Source organism: Lampetra fluviatilis, chromosome 65 (assembly GCF_964198595.1).
Source record: "Lampetra fluviatilis chromosome 65, kcLamFluv1.1, whole genome shotgun sequence".
Lineage (NCBI taxonomy): Eukaryota > Metazoa > Chordata > Hyperoartia > Petromyzontiformes > Petromyzontidae > Lampetra > Lampetra fluviatilis.
In genome coordinates, this window is record NC_136339.1 from 4,983,573 (window position 1) to 4,999,060 (window position 15,488).

A 15,488-nucleotide genomic window follows, 5' to 3' on the forward strand; every position below is an offset into this window, starting at 1 on the left:
CTTGAGGGGTCGGGCTGTTGGGGTGTGGCGCGTGATTGGCTCACGTGGTGTCGGTTGTCTGACGCGTGATTGGCTGCTGGGACCTTGGGGTTGAGGAGCTGGGAACCCTGATTGGCTGATGCGGTGTGCCGGTTAGCTGACAGATGATTGGCTGATGCGTTGGGGTTAGCTGACAGATGATTGGCTGATGAGGTATGCCGGTTAGCTGACAGATGATTGGCTGATGCGGCGTGCCGGTTAGGTGACAGATGATTGGCTGATGCGTTGGGGTTAGCTGACAGATGATTGGCTGATGCGGCGTGCTGGTTAGCTGACAGATGATTGGCTGACACGCTGCGTGGTTTTACATTTCCCACAATTAACGGCTTCCGAAAGTGATTTTTAAAAGCTGTTTTAAACGAGGAGATAAAATCACCCGAGTTAGAATTCGCGTAGCGTTCTTTAAACACTGACACTTACAATTCACTCAGAAAACTGAACCCAAGGTCTCTATTATTTGTATTACTTTGAGTAAAATCGTCAATGTTAACGTTTAAGGAACCGCTCGGCCAGTTTAGCCTTTGACCAGGAGCTGTCATCCGTCCATACTTCCCCTCCGGCCGGGTACGGGTACGGGTAGCCGTTTGCGACCCTGGTGCGGCCGGGTACGGGTACGGGTAGGCCGTGAGTCACTGGTGAGTCACCGTTTGTCACTCATTACCCAACGTCTTGTCTCTTCTCACAATTCAAGTTCCTAGAATCAATCCACCCGCGCCTGCAACGTGGCTTCATCCCAGAGGTCGCAATCAGGTATCCGATACCCGTACCCTACCCGTAACCCGGCCGGGTACGGGTAGGGTACGGGTACGGGTAAGGAATCAAAACCCGTTTGCGACCTCTGCCGCAATCGGTTAGACCCGTTGGGCCCGACGTTGAGCCTGACGTTGGCCTGACGTTGAGCCTGACGCTCCGGGTATTCCGGGGTGCCCAGTAAACATGTGATCCGTCCGCGAGGGAAGTCCGCCGCTGTTTGTTTGCGTTAAACGTCCGACCGACGTTCGTCCGACGTCCGTTTATACACCGTGGGGTCGGCGCAGCGATCCAGGAGGTCGATTGAAAGTCGTTCATTCATTGACAGAGCCACCCCCCCAACCCCCTCCCCCCAACCCCCCCCAACCCCCCCCAACCCCCTCCCCTCAACCCCCCCCAACCCCTCCCCTCAACGAGCAGCCTCAAACGACTCCGGCGGCTGCTCGTATCGCTTCACTCCTTGGCCCGGGGTAAACGTGGAATGTTGGCCCAACGTTGGGTCAACGTTGGAAGTGAACCGGGTGCCCGGAACATGGCACATGGAACGTTGGGCTCAACGTTGGGACAACGTTGGGTCAACGTTGGCTCAACGTTGGATCAACGTTGGGTCAACGTTGGAAGTGAACCGGGTGCCCGGAACACGGCACATGGAACGTTTGGCCCAGCATTGCCTCAACGTCGCCTCGACGTCGGCTCGTCCACCAACTGAGGACGTTGGCGATGGGTTAATCACGTGGCGATGTCGTGATTACCTCCGTGTGTTACGTGTTACGCCTCGTCCGCGTTGTTCCCCGTGTAGCCTTAGCGTCATCTCGTTTAGCGTTATCCAGTTTGGCGTCATCTCGTTTGGCGTTATCCAGTTTGGCGTCATCTCGTTTGGCGTCATCTCGTTTGGCGTCATCTCGTTTGCACGCCTCTGGGATAATCAGCCATGCCAGGGAAGAGTCGTTGTGCGGGCAGATTTCACGTTCCCCGCACGTCAGGATTCATTTTGACGATCGAACCCCGGGTATCTCTAGCGCCGTGAGTTGATGACCTCAGCCTGGTCACCGTGGACACGCACAGAGACCCATAGACTCACACAGAGACCCATAGACTCACACAGAGACCCATCGACTCACACAGAGACTCATAGACTCACACATAGACCCGTAGTCTCACACAGAGACCCGTAGACTCACACAGAGACCCGTAGTCTCACACAGAGACCCATAGACTCACACAGAGACCCATAGACTCACACAGCGACCCATAGACTCACATAGAGACCCATAGACTCACACAGAGACCCATAGTCTCACACAGAGACCCATAGACTCACACATAGACCCGTAGACTCACACAGAGACCCGTGGACTCACACAGAGACCCGTAGACTCACACATAGACCCGTAGACGGTTTTAAGGTAATTTTGGGGTGCTGTTTCCAAATCTGGCATCAGCTTTTTGCCTATCACATTTTTGAGATATCAAATATTGAATTTTCAATAAAAACTGCAGAAGAAAAATATTAAATAAATGTGGATATCTACATAAAATGATATTATAAACACAATATCCTAAAAATACAGCACCATATTTTAACACTAAAGCAGTCACTGACTCGCAACAACTTGCAATCATAAGTGACGGAGTTAATTTTGGGTAAAATCAATGAAAATGGGGTATGCCAATGGCATAAAATGAGATGTGATAGAGCAAATCTGAGATCAGATTTGGAATCGGCACCCTGAAATTAGTCTAAAACAGCTGCAAAAGTCCAGGCCAGAAAAACAAGTTTTTTTTTCTTTGACCAGTGTAATCATCACCGTAACAATAATTACTGGTCAATAAAAAAAAAAACTTGTTTTTCTGGCCTGGACTTTTGCAGCTGTTCTAGACTAATTTCAGGGTGCCGATTCCAAACCTGATCTCAGATTTGCTCTATCACATCTCATTTTATGCTATCGGCATACCCCGTTTTCATTGATTTTACCCGAAATTAACTCTGTCACTTATGATTGCAAGTTGTTGCGAGTCAGTTACTGCTTTAGTGTTAAAATATGGTTGCTGTATTTTTAGGATAGTGTGTTTATAATATCATTTTATGTAGATATCCACATTCATTTAATATTTTTCTTGTGCAGTTTTTATTGAAAATGCAATATTTGATATCTCAAAAACCTCATGTGATAGACAAAATATGATGCCAAATTTGGAATCGGCACCCCAAAATTACCTTAGAACCGTTGGAATACCTTATGCCAGAATAAGTATAACCCGTAAAAACAAAGTTTTTCACTATAAATCCTTTATATGCGTGGCGGCTAGAGTCCTCTCGTCCTCTGGCTTGAGATGGCTGCCACCTATGGGTCAGATGATTGCATTGCACCATTAAGCAATTGGTAATTAAATATAATATTTTTGTCCTAAAAAGTGTAAAATTTTGGAAAAAAATTGTCACTAACATTAATTGTCACGCACAACGAGTCTGTGTGCAAAATGTCAGCTCGATTGGATCACGGGAAGTGGGTTAAAAAACGACCGAAAGATTTGCACGGTCCAAAGCAAGCAAGCAAGCGAACTTAATATAAAGGATTTAAAAAAGTGTGTTGACCGGTGGAATAATCGCGGCATCAGAGGTTTCAGTAGCAAGCGATCAACACGGCTGGCGAGTGGCACAGTTCGAGCGGGGATGGGCTGCCCTCCACTGGGTGAGATGAGCTTTGCAGAGCAAACTTTACAGAAGGTTTCGGTGAACAGGACGCCATAACTCTCTATGGAGGCGGGCCCCCCCTCCATCTCTTTTTTTACGATCAGTGGAAACAAGAAGATGCTCGGTGTATTCGGCACTTTGCTTCGCTCATCATTTCGTAAATTTTTTAAATACATTTTTTAAAAACTTGGCTTTATTTAAACCTTCCCTCTCTAGCTCAATCTCTCGCTCACTCTCTCGCTCACTCGCTCGCTCTCTCGCCCCCTCCCTCTCTCTCTAGAGGGGGGCCCCCCCTCGAGACCCCCTCTCCCTTCCCTTCCCTCTCTCTTAATGGGGGGCCCCCCTCTCTCTCTGGAGGGGGCCCCCTTCTCAAGCCCTCTCCCTCTTCCCCTCCCCCCTCTCTAGAGGGGGCCCCCCGCCTCTCTCTCTGGAGGGAGGCCCCCCGCTCGAACCCTCTCCCTCTTCCCCTCCCCCCTCTCTAGAAGGGGGGACCCCCCCTCCGTCTAAAGCTCCCCCCCTCCCTCCCTCCCCCTGCCTCTAGCTGCCTCTATAGGAGTTGGAATCTCCTTCCGCTAGCAGTGGCGTGAGTCGGGAAGTTTCAGAAGCTGCACCTTTGGCTTCTATTTTTTTTTGCCCAGTTAAAGTTTTTATTTTTTTCTATTTCCCCCCCGTGTGTGTTTTCGTTCTAAATCGTCCCTTGATTAATGTGCCAAACGATGAAACGTGAGCGTGCGCATGTGTACATATACACTTTATGCAACTCGGCAAGCGAAGTTATTTTAAAGCATTGACGTCAATGATGATAGGTTTGTGTGTGTTAGTTTTTTTGGGCTGAGTCTACCTATAAGTAGGACGCGACGCGAGGCGGGGAGGGGGTTGTGAGAGTGACCGTGCGCCGTCATTCGCTCAGAGACTTTGAATCTCAACGGGGAGCTCACACGTGGTTGAATAAAGGAGTTCAGCCAATCGGAGACGTTGAATCTCAACGGGGAACTCACACGTGGTTGAATAAAGTAGTTCAGCCAATCAGAGACGTTGAATCTCAACGGGGAACTCACACGTGGTTAAATAAATGAGTTCATCCAATCAGAGACGTTGAATCTCAACGGGGAGCTCACACGTGGTAGAATAAAGTAGTTCAGCCAATCAGAGACGTTGAATCTCAACGGGGAACTCACACGTGGTTAAATAAAGTAGTTCAACCAATCAGAGACGTTGAATCTCAACGGGGAACTCACACGTGGTTGAATAAAGTAGTTCAACCAATCAGAGACCTTGAATCTCAACGGGGAACTCACACGTGGTTAAATAAAGGAGTTCAGCCAATCAGAGACCTTGAATCTCAACGGAGAACTCACGTGGTTGAATAAAGTAGTTCAACCAATCAGAGACCTTGAATCTCAATGGGGAATTCACACGTGGTTAAATAAAGTAGTTCAGCCAATCGGAGACCTTGAATCTCAACGGGGAACTCACACGTGGTTAAATAAAGTAGTTCAGCCAATCAGAGACGTTGAATCTCAACGGGGAACTCACACGTGGTTAAATAAAGTAGTTCAACCAATCAGAGACTTTGAATCTCAACGGGGAACTCACGTGGTTGAATAAAGGAGTTCAGCCAATCAGAGACGTTGAATCTCAGCGGGGAACTCACACGTGGTTAAATAAAGGAGTTTAACCAATCAGAGACCTTGAATCTCAATGGGGAACTCACGTGATAATTGTTTTTTTACCCTTCTATCTGGCAACAAAACTGACACATTTTTTTACAAGGAGTCATGTTTGCATAGACCACAATACCTGCAGTCATAATGCAAACAAAAAACATAACTCTGATAATGTGTGCACTGTCCTTGAAGTTGATTGGTCCACACCCGAGACAGCTTTCCTTAGAGCCTAGTCTCACATGGGTTGGGCCAGATGACGCAGGTATTGTGGTCTATGCAAACATGACTCCTTGTAAAAAAAGGTGTCAGATTTGTTGCCAGATAGAAGGGTAAAAAAACAATTATCATATTTTTTTTTACTGGCAAATGAGGTTCCAATGGTGTAAACTCACACGTGGTTAAATAAAGGAGTTCAACCAATCGGAGACCTTGAATCTCAACGGGGAACTCACTCGTGGTTGAATAAAGGAGTTTAAAGTGGCGAACGTGAACGCAGACCGGGTGAGGTCGCGACGTCTCTTCCGTGATGATGTGACGATGACAATACTGTTTATGTCGAACTATAGTAATGGTTAATGACTTAAATATATAAAAAAGTGCCTTATTTCATATTAACTGCCGTGTAATTTATAAGTGTACGTTCGGTAGCGGACAGTCTGTGCATCTCAAGTGTCCCGTTGCGCGTTTTAAGAGCGAGCGGCGAAGGAATCACGAACATTGATACCGGATCTGTGTCCATGCCTCGTGGTCAATGTGCGGGTGGGTGAGTGGGTGGGTGAGTGTAAGAGTGAGTGTGTGTGTGGGTGAGTGTAAGAGTGAGTGTGTGGGTGAGTGTAAGAGTGTGTGGGTGGTTGAGTGTAAGAGTGAGTGGGTGGGTGAGTGTAAGAATGAGTGGGTGTGTGGGTGAGTGTAAGAATGAGTGGATGGATGAGTGTAAGAATGAGTGGGTGAGTAAGAATAAGTGAGTGAAATAATGAGTGGGTGAATCAGTGTCAGAACGAGTTTGTGGGTGGGTGAGTGTTAGAATGAGTGAGTGGGTGGGTGTAAGAATGAGTGTGTGGGTGGGTGAGTGTAAGAGTGAGTGGGTGAATCAGTGTCAGAACGAGTTTGTGGGTGGGTGAGTGTTAGAATGAGTGAGTGGGTGGGTGTAAGAATGAGTGTGTGGGTGGGTGAGTGTAAGAGTGAGTGGGTGAATCAGTGTCAGAACGAGTTTGTGGGTGGGTGAGTGTAACAATGAGTGTGTGGGTGGGTGAGTGTAAGAATGAGTGAGTGGGTGGGTGAGTGTAAGAATGAGTGGGTGGGTGAGTGTAAGAGTGGGTGGGTGGGTGAGTGTAAGAGTGAGTGTGCGGGTGGATGAGTGTAAGAGTGAGTGTGTGGGTGAGTGTAAGAATGAGTGTGTGTGGGTGAGTGTAAGAGTGAGTGTGTGGGTGAGTGTAAGAGTGAGTGGGTGGGTGAGTGTAAGAGTGAGTGGGTGGGTGAGTGTAAGAATGAGTGAGTTGGTGGGTGAGTGTAAGAATGAATGTGTGGGTGGGTGAGTATAAGAATGAGTGTGTGGGTGGGTGAGTGTAAGAATGAGTGAGTGAGTGGGTGGGTGAGTGTAAGAATGAGTGAGTGGGTGAGTGTAAGAATGAGTTAGTGGGTAAGTGAGAATGAGTGTGTGGGTGGGTGAGTGTAAGAATGAGTGTGTGGGTGTAACAATGAGTGGGCAGGTGAGTGAGTGTAACAATACGTGTAAGGTAGAGTGTGTGAATCTGTTTGGCCTACACCAGAGGTGTTAGACCAGAGACCGCCACAAGGCGGACAGAGCAAGGGCAATGCCACCATGTACGTTCAGAGCCGCGTCTGTTTGCATGCTCACCATGGCACTGATTAGGATCGACCGTGCTAGGTTTAGAGACTGAATACATTTCACTTGACACGTTGGTCAATAACACTAAAATGTGTGCTCGGGAAAATTAATTTTTTCATATTTTGCGATTGAATCGCAAATCAGAATATATTCATAACGCGGGAGAAATCCGATGAGCTATGAAGCGCTTTGTTCACAGACGTCACGGAGGGGCCACGGTGTAAGAACGTTACAGCGACAGCCAGTTAGGGGCCGTCCATAAATGACGTCACGCACCTAGGGAGGGGTGGGGGTCAGACATTTATGACGATGTGTGACGAGGGGGGGCGGGGTTTGAGAAATGTGACGTCACGTCAAAATGCGCAACTTTAAATCAATATCGACAACACGTTCTCTACTTAATTAAATTGACTTTTTGATAAATGTTTTCTCCTACAACATCAGAGTGCAGTGCCACATTAAATACGCACTACAATGACAATAGTTTAAAGCGATTTGAAGCATGATTTATTATTTTTTGGGGGTGGGGCAGAGCTTTGTGACGTCATATTTGAGGGGTCTGACTTTTTGTGACGCCGTGTGACGAGGGGGGGGTCAAAAATCGTCCAAAATCGCGTGACGTCATCTATGGACGGCCCCTAACGCACTTCATTAATTATTTTCACGGAGACGTTTAATTCACGTTTCATCTTAGAAATAAAATGACTCGTTTGATCGTTAAAATACAATTATGTTTCAATTTAAAGCTTTCGTGACTGCAGGGATTCATATTCTTGGTTCTTTCGGTAAAGTCAGGTAGGAGGGAAATAATAAAGTAATAAAAAATAACAATAACATTTTATTGTTAAATTAAACAATAAAATTGTATTGTAACATTAAACAATAACATTTTATTGTTCAATTAATTATTTTTTATTGTTTAATTAAACAATCAATTTTAATTGTTGAATTTGTATTATTTTATTAATAAAAAATAGTAATTGTTGAATTTTTATTATTTTACTATTTCCCTTCTACGTGACTTTACCGAAAAAACCAAGAAAATACAAAAACGTTTCACTTCCGGCGACGTCATTTCCGCAACGACGGCGGCGTCACCGCGGCGACGTCACAAGCGGCCACGCCGCCTCGGCAGGTATGACGTCACGTCCCCAGCAGCAACTCGCAAACCTCCCGCTTGATGACGTCACGAGTCTCCAAGGCCCAAGCCGCTCGTGGGCAACGGTGACATTGACTTTGTGACGTCACCACCGCATTTTTGTCCCTCCCCTGCCCGCGTAACATGACGTCATCGCGATGATGCGACCGCCGCGGATGACGTCATCGCCCCTGATGCCCTACCCCCCCCTGTTCTGAATCAGAATCAGTATTTAGACTGCAGCAGGAGGTAATCCGAAGAGCTGTAAAGCTCTTTGTGAACAAAAATCGCGTGACGTCATTTATCGACGGCCCCATATCGTTGCTACGCACCTAGCTGTGAGAATTATGATTCGTGTGTTTTTGCACTATACCCTTTCGGTAAAGTCACGTAGAAAAAGTAAAATAAAATGTAATCAAATTTTATTTTTCTAAAAATCTTAATTTTTCTTCTTGGTTCTTTCGGTAAAGTCACGTAGAATGGAAATAATAAAATAATAAAAATAAAACATAAAATTATTCTCACGACGTTTCAGACGCTGTCTTCTCGACAGACCTGTTCTCCACCTGAGGACGGCTGCTTGCGTTGTGGCCGAAACGTCGTGAGAATTATTTTATTATGTTTTATTTTTATAATTTTATTATTTCCATTCTACGTGGTGACTTTACCGAAAGATTCTAGATTTGAAGCTTTCGTGACTGCAAGGATTCATATTCTTAGGTTGTTTCGGTAAAGTCACGTAGGTAAAACATTAAAATTAATTTTAATAAAAGTAAAATAAAATAAAAAAATTACTTTTACTTTTATTAATTTTAATGTTTTACCTACGTGACTTTACCGAAAGAACCAAGAAGATGAATCCCTGCAGTCACGAACGCTTTAAATCGAAATCTTAATTTTTTTTGTTATTTTTTTTTTCTACGTGACTTTACCGAAAGAACCAACGAGTGTGGATTCCTGCGGTCACGAAAGCTTCACATCAACAATAGACGATGACAGAATGTCTGTTAACTTTGTTTGCACAACGAGCACCGCGTGTGGTTTATTCAGTAATTTGATTATTTGCAAAAAGTAATCCATTTGGTATTGTTTAAGGCCCCGACACAGAGACATTGGGTCTCTGTGTGTCTATGTTGTGTGTCTCTCTCTCTCTGTGTCTCTGTGTTGTCTCTCTCTGTGTGTCTATGTTGTGTGTGTCTCTCTCTCTGTGTCTCTGTGTTGTCTCTGTGTGTCTATGTTGTGTGTGTCTCTCTGTGTCTCTGTGTTGTCTCTCTCTGTGTGTCTATGTTGTGTGTGTCTCTCTCTCTGTGTGTCTCTGTGTTGTCTCTCTCTGTGCGTCTATGTTGTGTGTGTCTCTCTCTGCTTGTATGTCTGTCTGTGTGTCTCTGTGTGTCTATGTTGTGTGTCTCTGTGTGTCTCTCTCTCTGTGTGTCTCTGTGTTGTCTCTCTCTGCTTGTATGTCTGTGTTGTGTGTCTCTCTCTCTGTGTCTCTCTCTGTGTGTGTCTGTGTTGTCTCTCTCTCTCTGTGTATCTGTGTGTCTCTGTGTGTCTCTCTGTGTGTGTCTCTCACTGTGTGTCTCTGTGTGTCTCTCTCTGCTTGTGTGTCTGTCTGTGTGTCTCTGTGTGTCTATGTTGTGTGTCTCTGTGTGTCTCTCTCTGTGTGTCTCTGTGTTGTCTCTGTGTGTATCTGTGTGTCTCTGTGTGTGTCTCTCTCTGTGTGTATCTGTGTGTCTCTGTGTGTGTCTCTGTGTGTCTCTCACTGTGTGTCTCTGTGTGTCTCTCTCTCTGTGTGTCTCTGTGTTGTCTCTCTCTGCTTGTATGTCTGTCTGTGTCTATGTTGTGTGTGTCTCTGTGTGTGTCTCTCTCTCTGTGTGTATCTGTGTGTCTCTGTGTGTTGTCTCTCTCTGTGTGTATCTGTGTGTCTCTGTGTGTGTCTCTGTGTGTCTCTCACTGTGTGTCTCTGTGTGTCTCTCTCTCTGTGTGTCTCTGTGTTGTCTCTCTCTGCTTGTATGTCTGTCTGTGTCTATGTTGTGTGTGTCTCTCTCTCTGTGTCTCTGTGTGTGTCTCTCTCTGTGTGTATCTGTGTGTCTCTGTGTGTCTCTCTCTCTGTGTGCCTCTGTGTGTCTCTGTGTGTCTCTCTCTGCTTGTGTGTCTCTGTGTGTCTCTGTGCGTGTCTCTCTGCGTGTCTCTCTGTGTCTCTCTCTGTGTGTCTCTGTGTTGTCTCTCTCTGCTTGTATGTCTGTGTTGTGTGTCTCTCTCTCTCTCTGTGTGTGTCTGTGTTGTCTCTCTCTGTGTGTCTGTCTGCGTGTCTCTGTGTTGTCTCTGTGTGTCTATGTTGTGTGTCTCTGTGTGTCTCTCTCTGTGTCTCTGTGTTGTCTCTCTTTGCTTGTATGTCTGTCTGTGTCTATGTTGTGTGTGTCTCTCTCTCTGTGTGTCTCTGTGTTGTCTCTCTCTGTGTGTATCTGTGTGTCTCTGTGTGTGTCTCTCTCTGTGTCTCTCTCACTGTGTGTCTCTGTGTGTGTCTCTCTCTGTGTGTCTCTGTATGTGTGTCTCTCTGCTTGTGTGTCTGTCTGTGTGTCTCCGTGTCTGTGTTTTGTCTCTCTCTCAAATTTAGTTCTACCTGATGACGGTTGCTTGTGTTGCAATCGAAACGTCGTATTCTATTATTTTATTAACTTTCTACGTGACTTTACCGAAAGAACCAAGAAGATGAATGCCTGCAGTCACGAAAGCTTTACATCGAAATTTGTTTGTGTTCGTTTCTTGGGTGATTTGTTGACATTTTTTGCACTTAAATAAATATTCCAATCGTGAACACATTCCTTTAGAAGCATGCCCGCCCCCCTGGTGACGTCACGCAATCAGGCCACGCCCTCGGGCCCCACCTTGATGACGTATGCGGCGCGAGCCACTTCACCCCCCCCACTTCACCTGTCCCCGGAAGTGAAGTTTCCTTTTTGTTGTGTCCGAGTGGACCTCGCGGTGGGACGCCGCGACGACGTTGGGGACGCGGTGAGACTTCGTTAACGTGTGGAGAGGGTTTACACGTCCACAGGTACTAGTACACACACGCACACAGGTACACACACACACAGGTACACGTACACACAGGTACACACACACAGGTACACGTACACACACAGGTACACGTACACACACACACACAGGTACACGTACACACAGGTATACGTACACACAGGTACTAGTACACACACAGGTACACGTACACACAGGTACACACACACACAGGTACTAGTACACACACAGGTACACGTACACACACACAGGTACACGTACACACACAGGTACACGTACACACACACAGGTACACGTACACACAGGTACACACACAGGTACATGTACACACATACACACCGGTACTAGTACACACACACAGGTACACGCACACAGGTACGCACACAGGTACACACACAGCTACACGTCCACAGGTACTAGTACACACACACGCACACAGGTACACACACACACAGGTACACGCAAACACAGGTACACACACACAGGTACACACACAGGTACACACACACAGGTACATGTACACACATACACATACACACAGGTACTAGAACACACACACAGGTACACACACACAGGTACACACACAGGTACACACACACAGGTACTAGTACACGTACACACACAGGTACACGTACCCACAGGTACACGTACACACAGGTACACGTACACGATCACACTCACAGGTACAGGTACACACACAGGTACATGTACACACACACAGGTACACACACACAGGTACACACACACACAGGCACACACACACATGTACACGTACACACAGGTACACGTACACACACACAGGTACATACATACATGTACACGTACACACACATATACATGTACACACAGGTACACGTACACACACAGGTATACGTACAGACACAGGTACACGTACACACACACAGGTACACACACACAGGACACAGGTACACACACACAGGTACTAGTACACGTACACACACAGGTACACGTACACACAGGTACATATACATACACACAGGTACATATACATACACACAGGTACACGTACACACACACAGGTACACGTACACACACACAGGTACACGTACACACAGGTACACACACAGGTACACGTACACACACAGGTACACGTACACACAGGTACACGTACACACATATACACATACACACAGGTACATACACACATGTACACGTACACACACACAGGTATACACACACAGGTACACACACACAGGTACATATACTCACACAGGTACACACACACAGGTACATGTACACACATATACACATACACACACAGGTACTAGTACACACATACAGGTACACGTACATACACACAGGTACACGTACACACAGGTACTAGTACACGTACACACTCTACAGGTACATTTTCACACACACAGGTACACGTACACACACACAGGTACATATACACTACACACACAGGTACATGTACTGTACACACACAGGTACATACACACACAGGTACATGTACTGTACACACACAGGTACATGTACACACACAGGTACACGTACACACAGGTACTAGTACACGTACACACACACGTACACACACAGGTACATGTACACACACAGGTACATATACACTACACACAGGTACATGTACTGTACACACACAGGTACATGTACACTACACACAGGTACATGTACTGTACACACAGGTACATGTACACACAGGTACATGTACTGTACACACAGGTACATGCACACACAGGTACATGCACACACACAGGTACATACACTACACACACAGGTACATGTACACACACAGGTACATACACACAGGTACGTGTACTGTACACACACAGGTACATGTACACACACAGGTACATGTACACTACACACACAGGTACATGTAGACACACAGGTACATGTACTGTACACACAGGTACATGTACACACAGGTACATACACACAGGTACATGCACACACACAGGTACATGCACACACACAGGTACATGTACACTACACACACAGGTACATACACACACAGGTACATGCACACACACAGGTACATGCACACACACAGGTACATGTACACTACACACACAGGTACATGCACACACACAGGTACATGCACACACACAGGTACATACACACAAGTACGTGTACTGTACACACACAGGTACATACACACAGGTACATGTACTGTACACACACAGGTACATGTACACTACACACACAGGTACATACACACACAGGTACATACACACACAGGTACATACACATACACACAGGTACATGTACTCTACCCACAGAGGTACATACACACACAGGTAAATGGACTGTACACACACAGGTACATGTACACAGATACACACACAGGTACACATTCATATCCACACATACACACACAGGCACATATACACACACAGGTACATATACACAGGTACACACACAGGTACACATTCATATCCACACATACACACACAGGTACACGTGTGTACAGGTACGTAGCCAACCGTGCTTATTGGAGGTATGGGGCAAGGACAAATACACACGTACTGGTCCCCATATATACATGAATGTGTACACACATTCATGTATATATACACACATACACACAGATGCACACACAAGTATACAAAAGGTGACACACACACACACATAGCTACATGGGTGCATAATGCGCACACATACACAGGTACACACATACCTACATCTACATACACGCCTGTAGAGTAGGTAACATCACACCCACACACACACGCATGCGTACAGTATACACGTTCTATATATAGACAGATTCACAGGTGTGTACACGGGGGGGTACACAGAGAAGCAGCGTCGATGCTGTCACAACAATCACAGTGGCATTGTTAGGATGTAGTCACTCACCGATCACTCACTCACTCAGAGATCACTCACACCTCGCTTAAAGACGAGCCAGACTCACTCACCCTCTCACTCACCCACCCCACACTCACTCACCCACTCACTCACCCACCTTACACACTTACTCACCCACCCTACACACTTACTCACCCACCCCACACACACTCACCCACTGACTCTTACACTCACCCACCCACCCACTCACTCGCCCCCACCCACCCACTCACTCGCCCCCTCCCACACACTCACTCACCCACGCGCTCTTACACTCACCCACCCACCCACACACTTATTCTTACACCCACCCACCCACACACTTATTCTTACACCCACCCACACACTCACCCACCCACCCACTCATTCTTACACTCACTCACCCACGCACACTGATTCTTACACCCAAACACACTCACTCACCCACCCACTCATTCTTACACTCACTCACCCACCCACACTGATTCTTACACCCAAACACACTCACTCACCCACCCACTCATTCTTACACTCACTCACCCACCCACACTGATTCTTACACCCAAACACACTCACTCACCCACCCACTCATTCTTACACTCACTCACTCACCCACGCACACAGTCACTCACCCACTCACTTACTCACGCACACAGTCACTCACCCACCCACACACTCACTCACCCACCCACTCATTCTTACACTCACCCACCCACTCACCCACCCACACACTCACTCACCCACTCACTCACCCACGCACACAGTCACTCACCCAGACACACACTCATTCTTACACCCAAACACACACTCACTCACCCACCCACTCATTCTTACACTCACTCACCCACGCACACAGTCACTCACCCACCCACACACTGATTCTTACACTCACCCACCCACACACTAATTCATAGACTCACCCACCCACACAGTCATCATCATTATTACACTCACTCACCCACTCACTCACCTACACACTCACCCACCCACTCATTCTTACACTCACTCACCCACTCACTCACCCACCCACTCACTCACTTACCCACCCACATACAGAATTACGTACACACGTATACACATACACTCACACACATATACACTCACACAACTACACATAGGATACACTCTCTTATGTATATACACACACAAATATACAGTGTATGCATTTACACCTGTGCACACAGACACACGTACACACAGGTAGGCACGTGTACACCTGCACACAGACACACGTACACACACAGGCAGACACGTGTACACGTGTGCACACATGGCACCTGCACAAAGGTACAAATACAGGCAGTCCTCTACTTACGATGGAGATGCGTTACGACGACCCCATCGTAAGTCGAAAATATCGTAAGTCGAAGATGGCCTAGCCTGTCCAGGAGTCTTAAAGAATGGTGATAATTTAGCAAAACAGAGCAATTTAGAGTACCGTACTGTATAAACTATATACCGTATGTATTTATTAATTACAATACTGTATTGCACAGTAAAATG

General features: G+C 46.5%; 1 protein-coding gene across 1 annotated transcript in view; it reads left to right on the forward strand.

Moving 5' to 3' along the window:
• The first annotated feature begins 11,081 nt into the window (after positions 1-11,081).
• Positions 11,082-15,488, forward strand: part of LOC144951992 (T-lymphocyte surface antigen Ly-9-like) — a 35,899-nt gene continuing 31,492 nt past the window's right edge. Inside the window, exon 1 of the mRNA XM_078882371.1 lies at positions 11,082-11,193. The gene's annotated coding sequence lies outside the window, so the exon portion shown is untranslated. The remainder of the gene's footprint in view (positions 11,194-15,488) is intronic.